This window comes from Silene latifolia, chromosome 1 (assembly GCF_048544455.1).
Source record: "Silene latifolia isolate original U9 population chromosome 1, ASM4854445v1, whole genome shotgun sequence".
Taxonomy (NCBI): Eukaryota; Viridiplantae; Streptophyta; class Magnoliopsida; order Caryophyllales; family Caryophyllaceae; genus Silene; species Silene latifolia.
Window position 1 is genome coordinate 111651972 of NC_133526.1, and position 27978 is coordinate 111679949.

Consider the following 27978-nt stretch of genomic DNA (forward strand, 5'->3'; position numbering starts at 1 on the left):
CCAGGGGATTTTCTCTCAGGCTCCGAGTGAGAGCTTTGCTAGCAACATACCATCTGGGTCTTGGGGTAACCGTGGAGGGCAGAACATCAACAATGGCGGCTTCAACCGCAACAGTGGAGGATCTTATCAACGCCCGAACAACAGTGTGACTCAGAATTCGGCAGCAAAGCCGACTACTTCTAACACCTCGGTCCAGGGCGGAGGTCAGAAAAGCAGCGGGAAACTCTTCATGATAGGAAAGCATGAAGCTGAGAATGATGCTCATGTATTTACCGGTACCTTTCTCGTTCATAGTACACCGTCTTTTGTTTTGTTTGTGTAATACTACGGTTTTCTATGTCTATGGGTACTCTGTCGAGTAAGTATCTTTTTACGCAAAACAGTAGTCTTCCTGTTGGGTACTCGGTCGAGTAAGTTGGGGACTCGATCGAGTAAGGGTCACTCGATCGAGTAAGTTACTTAGTCGATCGAGTAAGTGTGTCTTACGGGTTGTTTTACTCGGGTTTTGTTAATAACGCGAGATTTATATAAAAGGCTTCCGTCATTGTTCTTAATCATTTTTACTTCTTAAAACCTTTCAAGAGAAGAGAAAAGAGTTACGTAGTTTGCATTCGTCACGTTATTAACAAATCCCAAAGGCTAAGGTGGTCGGATTGTCGTGTTCTTTACGCCGTTGAGTTCGTCGTGTCGAGGATAAGATCCTTGTATAGTTTTTATGTTGTTTCTTTGATTTTAGTTAAAACCCTAATTGGGTAAATTGTGGGTTTTGGGAGTATTGTTGATGTTAGATTGTGATTGTATGATTGTGTTGATAGGAGGTGATTTCGTTGAAGAACGATTATGTTTAGCTGATTGTGATGATCTTGGTGATTGCCTTTCCAGGTAGGGTTTTCCTACTTAGTATTGGTTACATAGTATTGTTGGTGATTGTTGTGATTGTTGTTGTATCTCTTATCGATGTTGGATTGGTTTTGGCGATTGTTGATAGTATATTGTTGATTGGCTGTATAACTGTCTATGATCTTCGGGGTGCGTCCCTGGCTGAGTGGAGTCACTTGCGGGAGTGACTTCATGCCCTTGATTCGCCCCTTGTGGTTCCCATCACAAGAGGGATGTGCACATTAATGAACATGGGTTTATCGCTCGGAGGAGATGAGCGGAGCTTAGGTGGAAACGGCTGCGGTCCCCACTGGCGACGGGGATTACCTTTTACGATGGGTAATCTGGCAGGGCTACACACCTTAGTGTGTAGTCAAGTGTGTGGTGGTGTGATGGAGTTTGGGTTGATTGATTTAGTTGTGGTATTATTTTATTGCAGCTGTTTGTTTTGTGTAATCAGTACTGACCCCGTTTAAATGTTTTAAAAACTGTGGTGATCCATTCGGGGGTGGTGAGCAGTTGTTTGGCAGGTATATCTTGGATACGCGCGAGATCTAGCTGGGGATGAGGTCGTCACATATCAGAGTCTTTAGTCTTCCGCTGTGTTTGTTAAGACAGTTTCACTTAGTTGGTTTATAGTTTGAGAACAGTTGTATTTTACTTTACAGTTGGTTTTGTTATGTAATCACTTAAACTTATTTATTAAAGTACATTCTTTTATGGTCTATTTGATATACATTGTCTCGGGTAACCGAGATGGTAGCATTCTTGATGCGGACGATGTCGTCACTCATCCAATCAAACACATTTATAATACTCAACAAACAACTAGCTAGCGGTAAGTCGAGGTCGATCCATGGGACGGTGTGCTTTGGGTTCTAAGTCTATCTATCTCAATTTATGCTAGTGTCACGATTGATGGGGTTTGTAGTTGTGTCCTAGGCTAATAAAAGCAATAAAGTAAAACAAGCAATAAAAGGAAAGATGTAAACAAATGATAAAAAGTGCTAGGATATCATGGGGTCATAGGGGATTCATGGTGTTGATCATACAAACTGATACGTGCCTAATGTACGGTCTTTTTGGCCTATTTCAGCACGTATTTCCATGCATTTATGTACTGTTTTTATAGTATTTTGCCCCGAATTGGCTACTTTGGTGTATTTTGTCCCTTTTGTAGGGATAATCGCGAAAGAAGCGAAACCATGCTCCATTTCGTCCTTTTTGCATGCATTTAGAGGAGACGGGATTGTCCCAGAGTGAGATGCTGCACTTGAAGTGTCGTTGCACGCATTACGAAGCATTTGGGTGAAGACGTGAGCTGAATTGAAGACCCAAGTGGTCTATCGAGTTAACAGGTGGTCTATCGAGCAGTTATAGGACGATCGAGTGGTCCCTAAGCTTCCCAAGTCCTCGATCGAGTTACTCCTTACTCGATCGAGTAAGCTGCCTTTGATCAAGTCCTCGATCGAGAACCCTGCTGGTCGATCGAGGGACTTCTGCTGAAGAACGTGGTTGATCGAGTGGGTTTGCCTACTCGATCGAGAAGATTTCGTCTGTGGGCTTTAATTAGTCCGTGTTTTAGTATTTTTCCGCATAAACACTTAGGCTTTTCGGCTATATAACCTATGTTTAACTAGGTTATTAGTCATCCTTTTTACTATCTTTTACATTCTTATCATCGGTTTTTACTCTCTCTTTCCTTCACATTAGCCTACTGTTACTTTTCAACGTTGGATTGCTTGATCGGATTTCGTTCTTTACGCCGGAATTTCTCGGATTGTAATCCTCTTTCCCTTTTTAATAATAATTAACCTTCCTTTGTTGTTTTAATTCCTGTTTTATGTTATTGCTTTTATTCCTTCTTGCCCTAATTATTATCATTGCTTTTTATTATTATTTCGCTATGTTTTCTGCTGGAAATTTACATGCTGTTAGTTTATCAATAGATATGAGTAGCTAATCTCCCTTCATGTTGGGATTAGGGGATCTGCGGTAGAATAATGACGACGTAGTAAATGAACTAGACGAATTGGTTAAGAGACCCTGTCACTATAGCAATATAACTGTAATCCCCGACCTAGTTGAGTGCACGCTTCTATGTCACCCGTTAATCTGGCTACAATTAACCCTGGATCGAAAGATTGGATTAAATAGGCCTGCTATAAACAGTAGACTACCCTAATGAGGACGAAAGTTAAGTTAGTGGTATTTTAGGGTGGGAAGTGGACCGAAAGGACCTTCTAATATCCGTCTCGCATTAGTTCGTCTGAGTCATCTGCTGCTGAGTTGTTGTACTACCGTAGTGAACCGAGTTCCCGACATGTCTCCCTCTTATTGATAGTTTAAATCGTTTTCTTGCCTATCTGCTTTCTTCTTTATTTCTCTTCCTTTTTCTCCGTAGTTTAGAACCAAAAATTAATCAAACCCAATTGTTACCTTAGAATTGAAGATAGATAGCTGTAGTTACATTCCTCCCTGTGGATTCGATACTCGACTGCCTCTACTACATATTTAGTTGAGACCGTTAGGTTTTATTTTTGACAGGTACGCGACAGACGTGTCAAATTTTGGCGCCGTTGCCGGGGAGGCAATTGTTCCAATTACTAGCTGTTTTATTTTTAATTCTCCTTCTAGTTTAAGGAACATCGTTCCTTAGACTATTCTCATATCTTGTCTGTAGTTTCGTCTTATGCGCAGGTCGCAAGGTGGTCCACTACTACCTTTTGATCCCGAGATTGAGAGATCCTGTCGCGCAAAGAGGAGACTATTTCGAGAGCAACAGGAAGAGGAAGAGCCCAGTTCTCGCGGCAATTTTTACGAGAACGAGCTTTTCGAAGACAACCCGCCGTCTTCTCCAGTTTCCGACTATTCACTTGAGTCTATCACTTTCCCGAAATTTCCCGAAATGGTGAGGAAGCATCCATCGCTAGTCACTCCGAGCCCACAAATGACAATCTTTATAAGGGGTTCGAATCTAGCCGGAGATGCCGAAAGTTCGAACCGAAGCCCTCTTACATCGCATGGTAGAGAAAAATCAGTTCGGGAGCCGCTAAGGAAGATGCAAACTCGATATGGAGACCTTCATCGACTCATCGCTTTGCTCCATACCTCCTCCCACCGGTGTGACAAATGATCGATCAAAGAAACTATGTTCATCTTCTCACTCCGCGATGCTTTGCAAGGGAGTGGTACAGGATTTGGACAAAGCTGTTCACGGCATAACAGATTGGAATTCGCTAGCACTGGCGTTTTATAAGAAGTATTTCTCTGCTTCGAGAACCATAGCCATCAGAGCCCAAATAACCAGTTTCAAACAAGGGCCCGACGAGAATTTCCATGAGGCGTGGCTTCGTTTTAAGAAACTAGTGCGAACCATACCGCACCACGGTTTCGAAAAATGGAGTCTGTGCAACCATTTTTACAATGGTTTATATGATGATCAGAGAGCAATACTAGATGCGGCAGCCAATGGTCGGTTTTCTGACAACTTGGGGCCGACGAAAGGTTGGAAAATCATAGATGATTTAGCCACTCACAGGGCTGAATACGGGAATTCAAGAGGAAACCAAAGGAGAGCTGCTGAATCATCATCAGTAGCCGCATTAGAAGCCCTTACTGCTAGGTTTGACAAGTATGAACTAGGGGGAGCTTTCAAGCCAGGGATGTACCAGGTTAATGCTATGACAGACGGTCCTTTCGTCTGTACGAGATGCGGGGTAGACGGACATGTCTCTGATTTCTGTCCTAGTCCCTATGAGCAATGTGCTGCCTTTCAACATTATAGGCAAAACAACAACCAGTACGAGCCAAATATCCACCCTAATTTGAGGTGGAGTAATCAGAGCAACATACTCAATCCCACCGCCCCTCCAAATCAGCAGCAGCAGCCCTATATTCCTCCACATCAGAAGCAACAAGGCTATCAAAAGCCTCCGTCTTTCAACCCTCCTAACCAAGGTGCTTCGTCATCTAGTGGGGTGAGCGAGATAAGTGAGCTAAAGACCATGATGCAGTCCATTGCAAAGCAATTACAACAAAAGGACACGGCATTCAAGGCACTTGAAACTCAAGTTGCGCAATTAGCTGAGAATCAATCCTCCAGGAAGCCCGGTCATTTACCGACTCAAAATGACAAGAACCCAAATGAGACGGTACATTTGATAGAGCTGAGAAGCGGTCTCTCTTATGAGGGACCAGAAATGAAGAAATCAGACCTGGGAATAGCTGAAACTGACGATGAACAGTATTCTGGTAAGAAGAAAGGACTCACGACACAAGAATTACTCGATCGACTGAAGTCTGGTGCGGAAACAGTTCGATCGAGTGGAATTGGTGAGGAAAGCCCTCGATCGAGTAGTCACTCTGCTCGATCGAGTGACCTGGAAGCTGTAGAAGGTCGATCGAGGGGGACTGTTGCTCGATCGACTGAAGTTGATGAAGAAACAAATTCGATCGAGTGGACACATTGCTCGATCGACTGATATTGTTGACGGGAAGCTTATTCGAGAGCCTGCTAGTGCTCGTTTAAGCGATGAATTACCAGAAAGACCTCGTTCGAGAGGTAAGAAGCGCCCAAAGGACACCGAACTTGCTCCGGAAGACACTTTGGAGGCGAGAAACAAGGGACTCGAAATTCCAATTACGGTTCCCTTCCCGAGGCGGCTACAGAATACCAAGATTAATCAACAATTTAGCAAATTTGTTGAGCTGTTGAAGAGTTTGGAAGTTTCCGTGCCGTTCACTGAGTTGCTTATGAAGGTACCCTCTTATTTACGATTTATGAAAGACATTTTAGCACGTAAGAGGACCGTTAATGATAATGAGACTGTCGCTTTGACTGAGATGGGGTCAGCCCCGTCTCAAAATAAGCTACCTGCCAAGCAATCAGACCCGGGTAGTTTTTCGATCCCTTGTCATATAGGTATGCAGTTGATTGACAATGCGCTATGCGATTTAGGCGCTAGCGTAAGTGTTTTACCTTTGTCTCTAGCTAAGAGACTTGGTGTGACAAAGCCGAGTTGCACCAATATGATCGTCCGGATGGCCGACCGTAGTCTATCACGGCCACTAGGTGTAGCGGAAGACGTACCTGTTAGGATCGGGAAGTTCTTTATTCCCGTTGACTTTGTCGTCCTAGATATCCCCGAAGATGTGCATACCCCTATCATTTTAGGGAGACCATTTCTGTCCACTGCCCGTGCAGTGATAGATGTCGGGGGGAAGACCTTGACCTTCCAGGTAGGGGATGAGGAGCTGACCTTTCATCAGTCCAAGTTCCGGAGGGCTCCCATGCAAGCTCAGCCTTGCAATGCCCTCTCTTCAGTTGACCCTGTTACTGACACTCCAATTTTGGAGAATATTGCTATTATTGCTGACCCTCCGCCTCACACTGAGAGCGAAAAGGAGGAAGATTCGTCTGTTTTCCTTACTGCAGGTACAGATAAAGGCAAGAAAGGAGTTGTCAAGGGACGTAGTAAGACCATTATCAATCAATCTGGAGCAAAGGATGTCAAGGAAGATGACAGAGGGGCGACGACGAAGACAGTTCGAACCTACGTAGATTGGAACTATGTTCCTCCTCCTCTCAGAAATTCAAGTTCATGGAAGTCAAAGAGGACGGTCAGTATAGCTGAAGTGACGTCCTCCAGTCAGAAGCCCACGAAGGGGCTACTGACAGCTGATGGGAATTAAACGGGGAAATGCCCCGTGTAACAAATTGTAATAGATATTCTTTGAATTACTTTTGAATTTCTTTTATCACGTTTTAATTAGGACAATTAGTTAAACAATTTTTTTTAGCGTAAGACTAAGACTATAGACTGTGTTCTGCATATTTGGTATTTTGGGACGTGTTTTGTGCAGGTTTGGGAAATGCACGCATTTCGAGGGAGTAAAGACGGAAATTCAAAGGAATGTATACGAGGAAGTCCTCGATCGAGTATTTTTGTACTCGATCGAATGGCAATTGGGTCGATCGAGCTTGCTTGTTACTCGATCGAAGAAGACCAAAAGGAATCAGGTCGATCGAGAGGAATTGTACTCGATCGAGCAAAGGGACATCAAAAAGTCCTCGATCGAGTGATTAAAACCACTCGATCGAGTGGAATGAACAGGGACACGGGAGTTTTTCTTTCTTAAACTCTTTATTTCCCTAATCTTTTTCATTTATCCCTAACTTCCGTCTAAACACTCCCCTTATTGCGACTGATTTTTCCCCCAAATCCCCATTTCTTGCCCAAATTTATCAAATCAATCACCTACATTCTATTGCTAGCCAATTAATCTTCTATACCCCCTTATTTTCCCCCTCTTTTATGCTCATTTTCTCGGTTTTCTAAGGGAATTAGGGTTTGCGGTTTTCCAATTGAAAATCCGCCTTTGTTGCGTGTTGTTTGGAGTTTAATTGCTAGATTGTAGGTCAATCATCATCAAGTAAGTGTTCATTCAACCTCTTTGCATTTTATCTTCAATTATTCCGAATTTTTATGAGGTGATTTGAATTAGGGCTCGAAAATTCCATGTATAGTCGACTTGTTTCGATTTTATTGTGTTTAGTTGCCCTTGATTAGCTTATTGATGATGTTTTCGCAATTCCTTACTGTTTTTACATATTAAATTCGAATCTTGCGCGATTTTTGCGATTAGGGTTCCTGTGAGTCGGAAATTTCGACTGTCAGACGGTTGTGTTGCTTTGTAATTGCGGTTATCGCCTTCTTGTTACTGTTATTAACCGCTGTTAACTGTTTTCCCGTCCCCTATCGCCTCTATATGCTGTAAATTATTGGGAAATCTCGCGCTGTGAGTGATTATTTTCGCCTGCAAGGAGTAATACATGCCCCTATTTTCGGCTTCATGCTGTATTAGCCTTTTGCAGTCACTGCTTATTCATTTAATCACCATTCACATGCTCCCTTTCGAATCTTTTTGAGGAATTGTTGGTTTTGTATGCTGTACGTCGATTGCCTCGACTGATAGGGCCTCACTTTTGCTGTCACATGTTGGTTAGCGGGTTGTTTTAATCACGGTTAGCAGCATATTCCTTATTCGTGCCCTTTGATATTTTGCAGGATGGACGCGAGTTCCTTGCCTTCTAGTAGTACGTCCTCCAGCTCTTCTGTGAGCGAGCAAGTGGCCCCTGCTGTTGCCACTAGCTCCGCCTTGTCACCACTCTGCAGCACTGGATTACGCTTGTCTCACCGGGGGGACGTTTACTCCGCACCCGGCTCGGCCGGGAGCTCGGTTCAGCTTCACCAGCCATCACTCCCAGGCCTTTCTCTTTGCTAGACTGCGGATTCAAGCCCCGTTTCCCGCAGCTTGGTATGGTGCCACCGAGGACATTCCCGCAGGCTAGCCAGTTAGCCGTCACTTCCAGCCCTCCTGAGGCTGTTGCTACAGGGGAGAGTGCACTCACACCTCTACCGAAGATGCCTTCGGTACGTTTCACTTCTGAGGCTCACCGGAAACGGTTAGCCACTTTACTTCGTTGCCCCCTATCCTCCACCCGTTTCCTTGCACGGACCGACCTAGAGACCTTAGGCATTTACGAGGAGGTCTGTAGTTTGTTGAACGGGACGGGTATGTCGGGTTTGATTGCCATGCAGGAGGCTACCATTCGTACTCTTACGTACGAGTTCTTTAGCTCCTACTTCTTTGACACCGACTCTTATGATGCCAACCGCTCCAGCTCTTGCATTCACTTTCGACTCCGCAACGAGTCGCATCACTGGACCTTGGCCAAGTTTGGGCAGGTTTTGGGACTTGTTAGTGATGGTCCCACTGCCCCACCTAGAGAGCTCCTTCAGCCACTTTGGGCTGCTCTCTCTCACACTCCCTTCCAGACACGGAAGGGAGCTCATGTTCATTTACCTGCGCCCCGTTACTACTTGCGTCTGTTAGGAGAGACCATTTTTGGGCGCCCTGAGCCCAATAACGTTACCAACACTGAGCTAGCGATTCTCGCGGGGTACCTCAACATTGACCACGGTACCCCGTTTGTTCTAAACATTGCCTTTCTGGTAGCTCAGCATTGGAACGGTATTGGGACTCGGGTCAAGACATCAGTTGTCTGTGGCGGGCTTGTCACTAGGATTGCCCGCCACCTTTACCCCACTGACCCTTCACTCACTGCACCTAATGAGGTGGCTCTCCTTGACCTGGAGGCCATGGTAACATTGACCTGGTTCCCAAAGGCGAAGGGGAGTGCGAGGACGTGGAAGATCTGTGGTTCCACGTCTGTTACCTTGCCGTGCTCTACCCTTCCGCCACTTTCACCGCTCCCTACTGCTGCTGAGGGAGCGAGGCCATCTCCACCTACCTACCACCTCACCTTCACCCCTCCCTCTTCTTCCTCTAAGAAGAGGAAGCGGGAAGCCGGAGCGTCTTCTAGCTCTCAGACTCAGGCCCAGGCTGGACCGACCACCACGCCTCCGTCTACACCTTCACACACCCAGACTCTTACTCCACCACCACTTGACCCTCCTTCTGGTTCGGCTTTTCCGGCCAATTTTGTCTGCCCTCCTGCTTTAGAGGCGCCCGAGGTCATGGACCAAGGGCGTCGTGATGCCGTGCTTTCGGATATGTGCAGGTACATTACGAGATGAGACGGATATGGCTTTAGCCGTATTCCCGCTCTACGAGTTCCACATCCGAGCCCGGCGACCGATTCCGGAGGGGTGGCCGCATCCTTCCTTCTACCGATACCCGGCGGACGGGTACCCTCCACTATCCTCGACTCGGAGGAGGAGCCGAGGAGACAGCAGTAGCACGAGAGGTGCGGTTATTCTGGGCGGGCAGCGATCGAGCGCCGAGAGTCGCCAGAGAGGAGGCGAGTGACCCTCCGTTCGTACCCGGTCCGGATGATCACCGGAGATGACGACCGAGTCTCCCCCTTGTTTGTTGCTGGTTTGGGGAGACCGTTTTGTTGAGTCGGAGTACACGAGAGACGGCGGTGCCGACGACGAGTAGCTCTTGGTCTACTCACTTCCCCGCTTTTAATTTGGTTTGGGGAAGTTCGTGTTTTGTATGTCCTTTCACTCTTTTTATTTTTCGTCTCCTCTATTTTTCTTTTTATTGGTTGTATACCCCATTCCCCATTTTTACTTTGGTGTATCTTTGGAGGACAACGAGGGCGTTGTCCGTTTTGGTTTGGGGAGGGTATTGCATCCTTTTGAGTCCGCATCTGCATTTGTTTTGCATTCACGTTTAATTTTTCAGTTTGCATTTGTTGTTTATTTTCATTAAAATAAAAAATCCAAAAAAATTAGAAAAATGTTAAAAATTCAAAAAAATTTTCACGTTTATTTTTGCATTTAGGTTGAGTCGGAACGGTAGATTCCCGTGATGAAATTGCACTTAACTTGTCAATTCACTTGAGCCTTGCACTTTATTGATAGTTTTGAGCTTTGTCATACGCATAGTCTACGAATTTCTTTCAAATAATAGCCGATTTATTTAGACTTGACTGATAAACTGGCAAACTACTTAAAAATTCTGAGTTTTAGAGCCATAACTGGTGACATTCATGACCAGTTCATTAGGAATTTTGAGAGTAGTACTCCTTGCATAGCATGTTCGTCCATTTTGCACATTTATGACATTCAATTTCTTGTCAAATGCACATATTCGGGTCTGCGGTTGGTGTCACATGCAGGGAGGGTCTTGCAAATTCCCCCTTTCTTTATATCTTTCACCCATTTAGCTCCACATTGACCAAAACTTGCCTTTTTGACCCATTAGCCACATTCCAAACTTAGCCTGCCTAGTCAAGCTAGTTAGTCTGTCCTTTTGTGGTATGTTTTCCGTTGCAGTTTGGTCCGTAATTCCCGTTTGGAGTTGGTGTTTGAATTAAGGAGGGAGGAAGAAAAAAAAAAGAGTATTGAAAAAAAAAAAGAAAGAGAAAAACGTGAAGTAAGAAAAAAAAAAAGAAAAAAAAAATGAGATTCACGAAAAAACAAAAGAAAAAGAGATAGATTGTGAAAAAAGTTGGACCCTCTTGTCAGAGTTGAGAAGATGTTTGAAGACGTACAATCGACAAGAGGGTTGGTTGTTTCAGTTATTGTCTCAGACGGTGTTTAAAAAAAGGGAACTTTGTGACCGTCTGACTCCTCCACTCTTAGTCCATTTTTTTGAGGAGATTGTGCTCCCAGTCTAGTGAGTTTTGTGCCAAGTGAAGGGCACCTGTGTTAGTCTTTCAGTCAGTTTGAGATCCGGATGGTTTATTATGGTCCTGTTAGGAACTAGCTTGACGCTTTTACCTCCACATTTCCATAACTTGTTTTGCCTTTTCTCACCTGAACCTCACTATTCCCATATTATTTGCAAACCCTCGGCTGTGACGGTCATTATTGGTTGGAGTGTGTGCATTAGTACTTGAATTGTCTTTCATTTTTGTTGCATGCATGCTATGTAGGTCGCAGTTAGGTGAGTGACTGTCTTTTCTTCTCTCTTACATATAACATTTGCCCTTTGCTTCATGAGAGAAGAGTGACCACGTGAGAGTCCGGTTTTGTTGGTCTTGCAAGGTCGATAGGTCAGCTTTATTTCTGAACAGCTTATAATTCGTTTGCGTATTGACTTTCTAGCTTTAACTGTTGATTTTTGGTTGCATTAAAGTGGTTCAAGTAGACAAGTTAAGCTAGCTCTGAGTTATCATTTCCGTTCCATTAGTTTAGTTTTGAGTTTACTCGAGGGCGAGTAAAGGTTTGGTTTGGGAGATTTGATACGTGCCTAATGTACGTCTTTTTGGCCTATTTCAAAGACGTATTTCCATGCATTTATGTACTTTTTTTTATAGTATTTTGCCCCGAATTGGCTACTTTGGTGTATTTTGTCCCTTTTGTAGGGATAATCGCGAAAGAAGCGAAACCATGCTCCATTTCGTCCTTTTTGCATGCATTTAGAGGAGACGGGATTGTCCCAGTGAGATGTCTGCACTTGAAGTGTCGTTGCACGCATTACGAAGCATTTGGGTGAAGACGTGAGCTGAATTGAAGACCCAAGTGGTCTATCGAGTTAACAGGTGGTCTATCGAGCAGTTATAGGACGATCGAGTGGTCCCTAAGCTTCCCAAGTCCTCGATCGAGTTACTCCTTACTCGATCGAGTAAGTCGCTTTTGATCAAGTCCTCGATCGAGAACCCCGCTTTGGTCGATCGAGGGACTTCGCTTGAAGAACGTGGTTGATCGAGTGGGTTTGCCTACTCGATCGAGAAGATTTCGTCTGTGGGCTTTAATTAGTCCGTGTTTTAGTATTTTTCCGCATAAACACTTAGGCTTTTCGGCTATATAACCTATGTTTAACTAGGTTATTAGTCATCCTTTTTACTATCTTTTACACTCTTATCATCGGTTTTTACTCTCTCTTTCCTTCACATTAGCCTACTGTTACTTTTCAACGTTGGATTGCTTGATCGGATTTCGTTCTTTACGCCGGAATTTCTCGGATTGTAATCCTCTTTCCCTTTTTAATAATAATTAACCTTCCTTTGTTGTTTTAATTCCTGTTTTATGTTATTGCTTTTATTCCTTCTTGCCCTAATTATTATCATTGCTTTTTATTATTATTTCGCTATGTTTTCTCATTGAAATTTACATGCTGTTAGTTTATCAATAGATATGAGTAGCTAATCTCCCTTCATGTTGGGATTAGGGGATCTCATGGTAGAATAATGACGACGTAGTAAATGAACTAGACGAATTGGTTAAGAGACCCTGTCACTATAGCAATATAACCGTAATCCCGACCTAGTTGAGTGCACGCTTCTATGTCACCCGTTAACTGCTACAATTAACCCCGGATCGAAAGATTGGACTAAATAGGCCTGCTATAAACAGGAGACTACCCTAATGAGGACGAAAGTTAAGTTAGTGGTATTTTAGGGTGGGAAGTGGACCGAAAGGACCTTCTAATATCCGTCTCGCATTAGTTAAATCCGAGTCATCTCGCTTTGAGTTGTTGTACTACCGTAGTGAACCGAGTTCCCGACATGTCTCCCTCTTATTGATAGTTTAAATCGTTTTCTTGCCTATCTGCTTTCTTCTTTATTTCTCTTCCTTTTTCTCCGTAGTTTAGAACCAAAAATTAATCAAACCCAATTGTTACCTTAGAATTGAAGATAGATAGCTGTAGTTACATTCCTCCCTGTGGATTCGATACTCGACTGCCTCTACTACATATTTAGTTGAGACCGTTAGGTTTTATTTTTGACAGGTACGCGACAGACGTGTCACAAACATGTTTAAAAGGTTGCAAGAAATTAATGTTGTGGAGGAACCGAGTTGAGTTATATCTTACGGTTCTTAGGAAGAGTTGGGTCCCGGAGCCGAATCGATTAGATTGTACAACACCTACAAGTCGACTTAGTTTCCTCCTAATCAACTTCTATGCATGGTCTAACAAGACTCGAGTTGGGTTATATCTTACGAGTCAAGTTGAGTAGATAAGAGATGGTAAAAATGCAAGGATTCATAGGCTTAGCATTTCATCAAACATAGCATGTGCATAAAGTTGACATCACAACAAGCAAGCAATTTAATCATGTGAACATATTAGATTAAGTATGAATCAATCCCATGTTGGTTTCCCTTAATTACCCACTAATCCTAGCTAAGTAACTACTCACTCATCATCATGGGAAACATGTCATTAATGGTGTTAATCATCACAACACGTATAAACATGATAATAGAATGAAGAAATGAACAAGAAAGATTAAAGAGTAAAGGAATTATACCAAACTTGAGGTGATCCAAATAATAATGCAAAGAATAATAGAAGAAACTTGATGATTGATGGAAGGTTGTCAATCTCCCAATAATAACCCAATAATCTTCAATTACCCAATAATAAACTTGAATAATAAACTTGAACAATAATTAAAGAGAGATTAATGTGTAATTTGTGGAAAGATTAAAGAGTAATCTATTCTAATCTACTCCTAATCTAATCTAAGAAGGATTTTCTACTCTCATCCCACTTGTCCTTTTGATTATTACAAATGGGGTATATATAGTAGAAATTAGGTGGATGCATTAGGGTTAACGAAGGGCTAAACTAGTAATTACACTTTTGAGATTTGAGCAGGGAGACTCCGGTATTTCTTGAAGGAAGGGCTTCTTTCGTTGTAGCTTGGAGAAGACGAAGTTATGCTGTGAAGAAATCCATGCGTATTGTGGTCAGGACGGGCGGATTCTGGGAGAGGAAGACGAGCGGATTTGCTAGAATCCGGGCGGATTCTGGTGGGGCAATCCGAGCGGATTCAAAGCAAGACGCTCGGATTGTGTAGTGTGGAGACGGGCGGATTGGAGACAATCCGCTCGGATTTTTCTTCAGCAATGATTCTCCTTCTTTTCTTCCCTTTTGCTCATTCCTATTTTATTCTTGCGGGATTGGTCTTTAGTCTTTGCTTCCTCTTCATACTAGTCCATCTAGTATCGTCAAGTAGCTTCCAAATATGCACGAAAGACGGGAATTTCCGCCTTATTATCTCCTTTTCTACAAAACATATGAAATTCGATAGAAAAGCAAATAGGAAGGTTTTGACGGATAAAATGGCCATGAAATGCTATAATAGTATGCAAAATAGGCTCAATTAGGGGACTAAATGTGCGCAAATAATGTTCACATCAAATATCCCCAAACCGAACCTTTAATCGTCCCGAGTAAAGAGGTGACTAAAACTAGACCTTTATTTAAACTAACCTAATAACATAACCGATATGAGACAATTAGCGGGTCTCACTCCGCCCCTTCAACTCACAACAAGACAACCATGAGGTAGGATGCCTTCTTGCAAGGCAAGGTGGGTCTTGCCAAAATGGCGACACATCCAAGCATTAATGCACACAAAACAAGTAATGGATGCATCTACAAAAGAATAGCCACTTTCCCCATCTAAGTGGCGGAAATTATCTACAAGGGAAGCAATTCAAGGGTACACACTCCTTCATAGATGCAATTTCTTCAAACTACTAAGCCTAGAAGGATACCAATAAATCACCTCCAAGTTGTGTCAAGCTAGGGTACCTTTGTCCTCAATTGTTAAATGCTTTTGTCAAGAGTAGTCTCCCTATGGTGTTAGAAACACTGGAGGATCGCGGAATTCCCCCTCTTGCCTAGACAAGAAGAAGGGTCGTCCCCTCTCTACCATGCACAAAAATGGATATGATGGATAAAGGGATCGATAGATATTTGAGTTTCATTTTGGGAGTTTGCTTTTGTTTTTGTTTTTCCCCCCAGTTTCTTGTGGCATTTGAAATTTGAGAACACTTTCCTTGCCATTTCTTTTTGATTTTTGGCATTTCAATACTTGACAATTTTTTTGCATTTCTTTTTGAACATTTTCAAAGTCACTCCAATTAGTAACGAGGGTGCCTTGTATTTGAAGCTTAGGAGTTCTATTTTTGCTCCTTTTTTTTTTCTTTTGATGCATTTTTGCAAACTTTCTTTCACTTTTCATTTCATTGAACTCAAATTGATTTCTTTTTGTGCCCATTCCCTTTGATGACAAAAATGTGGTAGAACATGGATGAATGATGGTTGCATGGTTTCAAGGGTCACCTTGGAATAAACGGTAGCCAAGGAGTTATCACACCACAAGGTACTCTTGACTAGGCCTTAATCCATGGGTCAAAGGATACTAGCATGACACATCCTAGGGTGTTTTACAAGCATTCTAACAAGCAAAGTCTTAAGAAGAAAAAGCATCTACTAGGGCCTATATACACTTGTCAAGTTTCCCGAGTAGACGGTTTCACAAAATTTTTCTAACATGCAACTACATGCCATGATGCAACTAACATATATACATCCTAATGCAAATGTTTCTACCAACTAATATATCAAATAAGCTAAATGCAAGTCCTAAGTTCATATTGTTTATACCGCATCAATCAAAATAAAGCCACATAGTCATTAACATAAATAGGAAAAGGAGATTGGAAAGATCATACCATGCGGTCTTCAATATCCTCCTTTCTCGGATGTGGCGTAGTCAATCAATGTGAACAAGGATAAAACAAACACAATATATACAAAACAATATATACAAGGCTACACTACAAAGGAAATGAACATGTTTTTGAATCTTTCAATTTTCAAATTTTTATGGTTTTTTTTTGTTTTTATGAAATTAAAAGACATATTTTTGTGATTTTTCGAAATTTTTAAATTTTTATGCATTTTTGGAATATAAATTCCCATCCCCCACTTTATTTTGGACATTGTCCTCAATGTACATGTAGGAGTAGGAATAAAAAGGAAATACATGTTTTTGGATTTTTGATTTTATGGAAATTGAAGTACAAATACAATGATATAATATGAATGAATGCATGCTCTAACTAAATGCAATTCTATATGACATATATAACAAATGAATGCAATCTAAACTATATTATATGATGCATGATTTCTAGTAAACTATGGTCACTTATGATCAAACCTCCCCAAACCGATTTAAACACTATTTCTAGTGTAGAAAAGAATAGGATTGGTCATTAGTGACTATGCATGAATTCTAATCTATATGCAACTATCTACATGAATTATGTTATAATGCAACTATACTATGAACTAACTAATGCAAGTGCAATATGAAATATATAATACAAATGTATGCAAAAACTACACTAAATGCAATGTATATACAAAAGAGAAGGAGGGAGAGATGGGTATCATACAAATGGAAGTGGTGAAGTAGGCCTCTTTCACTCGTCATCCTCATTTTGATCATAGCCATAACCATGATAGCTTCCGGCTTGATCATATCCGGGTGCTTGGCCCCAATATCCTCCTTGGTCAAATCCTCCTCCTTGACCCGAGTACCCTCCACCTTGGCTAGAATGCCCTCCGTCTCGTCTACCCCAAGTTTGGTCCCCATAATTTGGTAACAAGAGTTCCGGTTGTGCCCAAGAGGGCAAAGGGCCACTAGGGTCAACATACCCTTGTTGAGCCATGTTATAGTATTGGGGGTAGAGGGCCAAGTAGTTGTCTTCCCTTCCTTTATGCACCCCAAGGTCCACTCTATTCATGAGTGACATCAAATCATTAATACCCGGGGTGTTGGGTATTTCCGGTTGGAATTCGGTATACGGAGTAGGGTATGGCGGGATGGGTACGTAGGAAGGTGGGCGAATAGGTGCTCCCGGCCCCCCACGAGGTGGTTGACGGTGTGGCTCTTCCCTTTGAGGGGGATTATCAAGAATTTGGATTTCGAGGAGGTAGCTTGGTGGGGGAGAGTATGGACTCAATCTTGGGTCAATGCCCGGTATCTTCCATCCCTCAAGGACCATTGAAGTACATCCCTTGGTGTGCCACTCCACACTCCCATCTCGAGTGTAGTTGCACCATCGGTGACTGTGGAAGATGGTGTGCTCATCAATCAAAGTCCTCCCCTCAAGAGGAATATAGGTTCCTCGGGCATTGAACCCGGGACAAAGGGGTGTGGCCAAAATTGTAATTAGACCTCCCATCACAAAGGTTTTGAGTTGGGTGGTCCCTTGAGCAAAATCATGGAACCTAGTAAGTATCTCAAGTGGCGTGTTGAAGTTATAACGCCTCACCGCTCGAACATTCAAATAAGACTCAAGAAAATTTAAGTCGATGAGAGTACACCGATCTTGCTCGTACCTCCCATTGATGCAACCGGCTACAAAGCGTTCGGTGAATCGAATCACCGGATGTTGGATAGCAAATGTATAGCAACGCTTTATATGGGTAAAGTCCCTCCCGGAGATAGCTTTCCAAAGAAAGTCCACATTAAAATTATCGGGCTTTTCGGTATAGTCGGTGGGTACTTCAAGACCGAAAACATAGGCAAATTCCTCAAGAGAAAGAACATGGTCTAGGTTGCATAACCTAAACTCCATGCCTACATTGTTGTGGGTATCCGCCACAATGCGAAGGCTACTCAAGAATTCAAGGGTGAGACTAAGGTAAGTCTCTTCATGGGCATGGAAAAAGCTCCCAATGCCAAGGCCATTAAAGAACATCTCGGTAGGGTACCTTATCTTAAGGATTTCCAACACCCTAGTATCAACAAATTGAGTAGGTTCGTACTTCTTACCTAGAAGCTCGACGTATTTTTCGCGGTGGTCGTCGGATAGGAAGATCACTTCTTGGAAGTTGTTGAGTTGTTCAATGCCTCCCCTAATTAAGGGTCGGGTGTTCCTTGGTAGTACTACCTCTCGTGGTGTTGAAGAGGTTGATCCCTTGCGCTTCTTCCCGAATGATTCAACCAATTTCTTGGCTTTTCCCTTGGTGTTTGTCAATGGTGCAATTTGAATGTTGGTGATGGGGGAATTTTTGAGGATTTGAGGATGATTTTGAGGGTTGAGATGAGTGTTTTAGGGTTTGGTAAGGTGAGGAAATGAGGGAGAAGGGGGGGTGATTATATAGAAGAAGTAGGGAATCCGAATGGATAAGATTGGATCGAACCCGCTTTATCCGAGGGAACAGTACAATCCGAGCGGATTTCAGTCGAGACGGCCGGATTTCGGGGAAAGAAGACGGGCGTCTTTGGTAGAATCCGCACGGATTCTAGAACAGAGAAATTCTTTGGCTGAGAAGCAGGGAAAAGACGGGCGAATTTTCTTCGGGACGCACGGCTTGATCTGGACGGGCGGACTCTCGATAATCCGCACGGATTTTGACATAGTTTAAAATCTCGCTTCTGGACGACACACGGGACGGGCGTCCCGTAAAGAAGACGGACGGATTGTCTGGGACGGGCGGATTTCCTGGAATCCGCACGGATTCTTTTTCAGTTTTAATTGTTGCTTTCTCGTGGACCCTGGACGGGCGGATTTTCTAGAATCCGGGCGTCTTTCTGCTTCTTTCCTTCTTCTTCTCTCTTTTTCACGAAGCAACGTACCCCTTTTCACTGATTTTCTCTTTTTCCTTATCTTTTTCTGAAATTTGCTCATGAAACATGTAAGATGACTCTCTCTCTCTTCTCTCCCATGCAAGAAATTAAATGCAAATGTAAATGTACAATATTATACAAAGTAAAGGGGTTCAAGAAATATCTTACAAATGGTGGTTTTGAGGTAGTACTCCACCAAACTAGTTCAATTTGTAGAGATTCTTATCCATAGAGCTCAAAGCTCTTAATAAAAGATCAAAAGCTTGTGAACAAGCTCCAAATAAGCATAAGTATGGGTTGCTCAATTTGAACATGAAACTTGGCCAAGGAGGCTTGTAGCATGCTTTTTTTCTTGGCTTCTTCTTAGCGTTAGAGCTTTCCCGATGCTTCAAATATATACACCCATGATTCTTGTTAAGACTAAGCATGAAGTGTGGTTCATTTTCATCCGTGGACTTCCACTTACCAACTTCTTCTTCAATTTTGGTGATGACGATAGCATTTGAATTATTCAATCCTTCCGAGGTAGAAGGAGAATTTTCATGTCTTTGATGACCGGATACCATAGGAGTTGGGATTATGGGGGTCAAATCTTCACAAGTAGCCTCACGAGCAATTTTCTCTTTAAGCTTTTTCACCAAATAGCTCTTGTAAGAAACTTTGGCCTTTTGAAGAAGGTCTATCATATCCTCTTCAATGATCATTGGCTCCATGATAGGTGCCAAGTGGTCTTCACGAAGGATAAAGGAAGGACGGTCTTCTTCATGATAGGGTATCTCAAATGCCTCAAGGATAGGCTCCTCAAGCAAGGTGATTTTATGAATCCCTCCTCTAGGCTCATCATCATTGTTGCTATCCTCACATGAATCATAAATGGGGGCTTCATTTAGCTCTTTTTCCAACACCTCAACGTTCACATCAAAAGACACACCCTCATACTCACAAAGGTTAAGAGTATTTGGTTTGCTCATCCTCATGTCTTCTTCATCGAACACAACACTTTCATAGTCACAAGAGCTCAAGGAACTTGGCTCCTCCCACTTCTCATCTTTCATGTCAAAAGTCACTACTTCAAACTCGCATTTATGCTCAATATCCAGAGAATGGTAGTGAGGGTTTGCTTGGAATTCTTTTAATTGGGCAATTTGAATCCTCAACTCCTCTCTTTGGATAACAATGTCTTTAAGAACATTATCTTCTTTTCGGCTCTCTTCTAGCATTTGTTTGAAGAAGTTTTGTTGGTCTCCCATAATTTGGAGAATCATGTTTTGAATGGGTTCATCTTTTTGTTGTGGATGTGTGTGAAAGTGGTTGTATTGTGGCAATTGAAGTTCATTGTGAAATGGGTATCGGGTGGGTGGTTGTTGTTGATATTGGGTGTGGTGATTTTGGTGGGAAAAATTGGGGTAGTGGTTAGGATTTTCGTTGTACAAATAATAAGGTAGGTTTGTGTTGACTTGCTCCTCAAACTCCCCATACCCATAGTCATACTCAAAAGATCTACCACATACTCCATATGTCAAGTCTTGCATCATCATGGTTAAGATAAAGATATAACTACAAACATGGAAACTACAAGAAAATGGTAAAAACGATCCTTGAGGAACAAGTTCCTCAAGGTGAAAGCACAATTAAAATAGACAAACAAGTAAGAACTTAATCACATAGCACCATCCCCGGCAACGGCGCCATTTTGATGCGGACGATGTCGTCACTCATCCAATCAAACACATTTATAATACTCAACAAACAACTAGCTAGCGGTAAGTCGAGGTCGATCCATGGGACGGTGTGCTTTGGGTTCTAAGTCTATCTATCTCAATTTATGCTAGTGTCACGATTGATGGGGTTTGTAGTTGTGTCCTAGGCTAATAAAAGCAATAAAGTAAAACAAGCAATAAAAGGAAAGATGTAAACAAATGATAAAAAGTGCTAGGATATCATGGGGTCATAGGGGATTCATGGTGTTGATCATAGAAACATGTTTACAAGGTTGCAAGCAATTAATGTTGTGGAGGAACCGAGTTGAGTTATATCTTACGGTTCTTAGGAAGAGTTGGGTCCCGGAGCCGAATCGATTAGATTATACAACACCTACAAGTCGACTTACTTTCCTCCTAATCAACTTCTATGCATGGTCTAAAAAGACTCGAGTTGGGTTATATCTTACGAGTCAAGTTGAGTAGATAAGAGATGGTAAAAATACAAGGATTCATAGGCTTAGCATTTCATCAAACATAGCATGTGCATAAAGTTGACATCACAACAAGCAAGCAATTTAATCATGTGAACATATTAGATTAAGCATGAATCAATCCCATGTTGGTTTCCCTTAATTACCCACTAATCCTAGCTAAGTAACTACTCACTCATCATCATGGGAAACATGTCATTAATGGTGTCAATCATCACAACAAGTATAAACATGATAATAGAATGAAGAAATGAACAATAAAGATTAAAGAGTAAAGGAATTATACCAAACTTGAGGTGATCCAAATAATAATGCAAAGAATAATAGAAGAAACTTGATGATTGATGGAAGGTTGTCAATCTCCCAATAATAACCCAATAATCTTCAATTACCCAATAATAAACTTGAATAATAAACTTGAACAATAATTAAAGAGAGATTAATGTGTAATTTGTGGAAAGATTAAAGAGTAATCTATTCTAATCTACTCCTAATCTAATCTAAGAAGGATTTTCTACTCTCATCCCACTTGTCCTTTTGATTATTACAAATGGGGTATATATAGTAGAAATTAGGTGGATGCATTAGGGTTAACTAAGGGCTAAACTAGTAATTACACTTTTGAGATTTGAGCAGGGAGACTCCGGTATTTCTTGAAGGAAGGGCTTCTTTCGTTGTAGCTTGGAGAAGACGAAGTTATGCTGTGAAGAAATCCATGCGTATTGTGGTCAGGACGGGCGGATTCTGGGAGAGGAAGACGAGCGGATTTGCTAGAATCCGGGCGGATTCTGGTGGGGCAATCCGAGCGGATTCAAAGCAAGACGCTCGGATTGTGTAGTGTGGAGACGGGCGGATTGGAGACAATCCGCTCGGATTGTTCTTCAGCAATGATTCTCCTTCTTTTCTTCCCTTTTGCTCATTCCTATTTTATTCTTGCGGGATTGGTCTTTAGTCTTTGCTTCCTCTTCATACTAGTCCATCTAGTATCGTCAAGTAGCTTCCAAATATGCACGAAAGACGGGAATTTCCGCCTTATTATCTCCTTTTCTACAAAACATATGAAATTCGATAGAAAAGCAAATAGGAAGGTTTTGACGGATAAAATGGCCATGAAATGCTATAATAGTATGCAAAATAGGCTCAATTAGGGGACTAAATGTGCGCAAATAATGTTCACATCAATTCTCATGCTTTAAGTGGTCCTGGTAAGGCACTTGGAGTATGGGGGTGTTACAAAGTGGTATCAGAGCGACGATTTTGGAACCTGTAACTAATGAACCCAATGAATTTAGAGAGTCAAAATAAAATAAACCCAGGTAGGAGTTGTTAGAAGCTAATGCAAAGACTTGGGAGACGTCCTAAAGTCGCGAACTCGCCCTACAACTTCAAACCGGTCACTATGGGGTGTCATGGGATTGCTATGTGTTTGCTAATGTTCTGTTGCGTATGTTGGATGATGTGTTGTATAGAAATATTGGAAAATGATGAAGTGGATATATGATAAAGTGTTGTGAATAAGCATGTTGCATGATAGTTGGTTTACAATGTTGTTTGGAATTGTTGGAAAAGTATATGAGAATGATGAATGATGTGGTGGAAAAAGGGGAGTAGTTCATATATAATAATATGTGATGAATAATGATGTTGCAGGATAGATGATTTATAATGTGGCATAATTGTAACAGGTGAATAGGAATGTAGTGTCGTATACGTATATTTTGTTTGCGTAAAGTTGTATAATAAGTTCATATACTTGTCTATTGTTGTATCATATGCACTTGTTAGATAAAGAATGTGGTTGAAATGGATGAATTGATTGGAAAAGATGAAGTGGCAATTACATAAGAATATGAATTTGTGATTATGAATATGTTTAGGTGATGAAGTGGATTTGTAATATTGTTGTATTAGTAACATGGAAATAGGATTTGTAATGTATGAGTATGTTTTGTGTTACGAAATGTTATAAAGCTAAAGCATGCGGGTAGTACATGATTGATAAGTTGAATGTTATATGAGCATGATAGATGTTATTGTTTGGCTTTTCGTAGGTAGTAACATGTGGTTAGGGATAGTGGTTTTACAAGTATCGAGTCGCTTTTGTTCACTTTGTTGATGTTTAAGTTGTTTGAAAGAGAAAATGAAATAGTTATGTTGTTTGATTATAGAGAAGTTGCCTTTAAACAGTTATAACTTGAGATATATATATGATTTTGATGTGATTCCAATTGGAGGTTATAGCTTGTCTTTTTGCGATTCTAACGATAGGTCACACGCTCAAAATGATCAAGAAACGAGTGAGATATGACCGTTTTATGAAAATTGGACAGTGCTGAGAAATGCGTAGGGTACTCGATCGAGTGGCCCTTAGTCGATCGAGTGCACCTCTTGTTACTCGATCGAGTATCCCTTACTCGATCGAGTAGCACTGGTAATTTAATTATACGTGCTTCTGACCTTCACCTACTCGATCGAGTAGGCTGCACTCAATCTAGTGACCCCTGTTTTGGGTCATATGCTTATCTTTAGTTTAAATGCATATTATGTTTAATTCAAAGGTGTTATTTTGCTTCTTTATGCATTGTTTTACATGTGTGTCGGTCTTGATGCGTAAGTTACCCAACCTTATGATGTAATGAGTGGCACCTTATGGTGGGTATGAGTTCGGTGGGGAGGACATGAGTTATATGTGGTTGTGATGGATAGTGGAAAAAGAAAAGGAACATTGATGAGCTGGTTGAGGCATGGTGCAAGTTTTGTGAGACGTGGTGAGGGATATAATTGCGAATTTGAGTAATATAAAGGTGAGTGTATATGAGCAAGGAGTGATGTAAGTGTAAGGAACGTGAGAATGAAAAGGCTGAAAGGAAGGATGTGGATAGCAGCAACTTGAGATGTGTAAGGAATTATGGAGGAAGATGGTTAGATTGTGTTGGTTAAGAATATATGTAATGAAAGGTCGTTGTAGAGGGATGTAGAATAGTGGTATATAGTGAACTTAGAAGGAGACATGTCGCGACGTGGATTTGTAGATAGTGAGTGAGTTTGGGAGATTTGGTTTATTAAGAGGTAAAACTAGTGTGTGCTTTTCTTCGGCAATTAACGGTATGAAACGAGTTTTGGTTTGTGAGTGATAGCATGATGAGAGAAGATCCATGGTAAGAAATGATTGAGATGGTACTAATATGAAATAATGGAATTTGAGTTTTGGACCAACGAAAGGGTAACTGGAATACTAGAGAGTTAGGTACAAGTTGTAAGGAGATGAACTACTAATTGATATTGTTGAGTGTAAAGAGAAAAGAAGGATAAAAATAAGCTGAGAAAAATATTAACCGGAGTTATGTGATATAGAAGTGAGGAATCATCGAGATGTATGATACTATCATGAGGATTTGAGTTAACGGTTATGTAGGGGTTCCAGGACGATATGTTAATCATGAGTTTCGAGGAATTAAGGAAAGTAAAAAGCTTGGTGAAGATTTGCACGATAGGAATCTTGGTGGTGAGTTGGGTGACGATACAATTAAGGATAGTATTGGGAAGAATGTTGAGGTAAATTTTGTTGGTGGATTTGATGATGTTATTTGGAATGCTAACCAAAGATAGAAAATGAACTTTTATATTTAGAGGTGAGTGGAAGATATTTGTTGTACGAACAGTGGTGGTATTGTGGTGTTGTCACTAGTGGTTAAGGGTGATGATAGATAAGAAAGATAGCAGTTCTAAAGAGGTTGATCTTGTATAGGCCGGATTGATATATACGGTTGTGAAGAAGTATAAGACGTGGTCTTAGGAGGCGGTTGCTAGTAGTTGAGTATTAACTATTTGGTTATATTTGGCAGGAGGTGATGGTTATGCGAATGGGAGAGTATGTTATGAGGGGCATACGAGTTAAGCTCGGGCGAGAGGTAACCTTTATCAATGGTAACTTACGTGTTCAGGATTGACTAGTTGAATGTGATTACGGGTCTATGATGTATATAAATATTTGTGTGAGGTTCTGACCTCACGAGAAATGGTATGGTGTGATAGCTATAAAGTTGTTATATGAATGTTTTATGGTATATGTTGGGTACGGTAAACTAATGGAATGATGTTCAAAAGTGATAATTGGAGTAATCTGGCATGGCTAGTTATACTTGTGTGTGTATTCATGATATATGTTTATTCCGTGTAATGGTATGGATGATATTCATGAGGTTCTTATATATTTAATCCGTGTGATATGTTGTGTTGTAATCTAGCAAAGCTATTTTAAAGAAGTTTTCTTGTCAAGGAAGTTGTACCGAGTCAATGTTTATGTGACTGTAAAAGTTGCGATGTCTATCGATGTGGCTGTTGTGCCTCGGGTGGTGATCCGGGCACGGTACTTTAGTTGTGATGCGGGTATTTTTGCGCTGCGGTGCGGCTGTTGGTGGCGGTGTTGTGATGTCGTCATCGGTTGTGGTGGAGTAGGCGGGATAATTATGATACGAGTTTTTGAAAGTGCATACTAGTTATATAGATTGTTGTTTTGTTTACTGCTGTTTCTTGTAAGTTTCGTTTGGACATATAGACTGTTGTTTTTTTTATTGACATTTCTTACCAGTTTCAGCTTGGGAGTGAGGGTAGAGTATGATATGGGAGAGATTTGTGTATGTTTCTGTTGTCCTCATGTTATAACATTATTCTGTTAATGGGACACAGTTGTGAGAGGTTGTTACAGTAATTGTGATCTTGTTTTAGATGAGGCAGTGGTAGTCATGGTGATGGCTAGTGAATTGTGGAACATGTGTTGTAATGATCTGGAAGCTGCAAATAGTACATAATCTTTTATTGAGACAGTGAGTATAGGGTGTTGGGAATTAGTGTCATGTTAAGCTATGGATGAGTTTTGCGGTAATGAAAGAAAAGAACTTGAGGACCTAGTGTGCGTGTGTGTAACAGGTGTGGACCGTGAGTATGCTTTGGTGATATGTGCTTTCTATAGTGAGGTATGTCGTTTTGCGGTAATGTGGAAAAGTTGGAGTATTGGTTATGCTAAGAATTTTGTGGTATAGGTTAGGTGGTGTGCCGAATGAATTGAGGTATGAGAACTGTTAGAGGAAGAGAGACCTGGAGATGGGAATGGTTGTAGGTGTTGAAGTTATATTTAGTTATCGTCGACATGCGGTGGTAATGTGGATTTTGGGAAGTATAGCAAAGGATTTAGTATTAGTGAGTTACGAGGACGTAACATTTGTCTTAAGAGGAGTAGGATGCGACAAAAAAGATTTTGATGGTTGTGCATGTTGTAGTATAATTGAAAGTAGAGTGTTGGTGTAGCATAAAGGATGGATATTTGTTGTGATTGATTTTATTAAAGGTCATGGCCGTGCTTGTAGTAGTATGATGTCTAGGAGTGTGAGAGTACTTCGATAGTGTCGACAGTTGGGTGATGATGTTTATGAGTTCATAGTTGACAGTTGGATGATGATGTAATGAGTGGGAGTAAACTTCGAGGTCGAAGTTCCTTTTAAGGGTGGTAGAATGTAACATTCCGTTTGATGTTTATGAGTTTCTTGATAATGGATTTTCTAGTGGATAATATGTTACGGAACTAGCAACGTTTGTGGATGGTAATTGGTAGCGTATGGAGCTAGTGTAGAGAGAGACTATAATGTAGTTGATACGATATCGTGAGCCATGTTGTGGAGGTAGGTATAGTTGGTGGAGTTGGTGATAAGAGTTCATGTTTTATAGGTTGGGGTTTGTTTTGAGTTCTTAGTTGCGTTGTTGTGTCTTGATCGAGTCAGTACGTTTGTTTTTGAGTATGGGTTTGAACTTCGGGGACAAAGTTCTTTTTAAAGATGGAAGACTGTAATACTATGGTTTTCTATATATATGGGTACTCTGTCGAGTAAGTAGCTTTTTACGCAAAACAGTAGTCTGCCTGTTGGGTAATCGATCGAGTAAGTTGGGGACTCGATCGAGTAAGGGTCACTCGATCGAGTAAGTTACTTACTCGATAGAGTAAGTGTGTTTTACGGGTTGTTTTAGCCGGGTTTTGTTAATAACGCGAGATTTATATAAAAGGCTTCCGTCATTTTTCTTAATCATTTTTACTTCTTAAAACCTTTCAAGAGAAGAGAAAAGAGTTACGTAGTTCGCATTCGTCACGTTATTAACAAATCCCAAAGGCTAAGGTAGTCGGATCGTCGTGTTCTTTACGCCGTTGAGTTCGTCGTGTCGAGGGTAAGATCCTTGTATAGTTTTTATATTGTTTCTTTGATTTAAGTTGAAACCCTAATTGGGTAAATTGGGGGTTTTGGGAGTATTGTTGATGTTAGATTGTGATTGGATGATTGTGTGTTGATAGGAGGTGATTTCGTTGAAGAACGATTATGTTTAGCTGGTTGTGATAATCTTGGTGATTGCCTTTCCAGGTAGGGTTTCCCTACTCAGTATTGGTTACATAGTATTGTTGGTGATTGTTATTGTATCTCTTATCGATGTTGGATTGGTTTTGGTGATTGTTGATAGTATATTGTTGATTGGCTGTATAACTGTCTGTGATCTTCGGGGTGCGTCCCTGGCTGAGTGGAGTCACTTGCGGGAGTGGCTTCACGCCCTTTATTCGCCCCTTATGGTTCGCGTCACAAGGGGGATGTGCACATTAATGAACATGGTTTTATCGCTCAAATAAGATGAGCGGGGCTTAGGTGGGAACGGCTGCGGTCCCCACTGGCGGCGAGGATTACCTGTTACGATGGGTAATCTGGCAGGGCTATACACCTTAGTGTGTAGTCAGGTGTGTGGTGGTGTGATGGAGTTTGGGTTGATTGATTTGGTTGTGGTATTGTTTTATTGCAGCTGTTTATTTTGTGTAATCAGTACTGACCCCGTTTAAATGTTTTAAAAACTGTGGTGATCCATTCAGGGGTGGTGACTAGTTGTTTGGCAGGTATATCTTAGATACGCGCGAGATCTAGCTGGGGATGGGGTCATCACATATCAGAGTCTTTAGTCTTCTGCTGTGTTTGTTAAGACAGTTTCACTTAGTTGGTTTATAGTTTGAGAA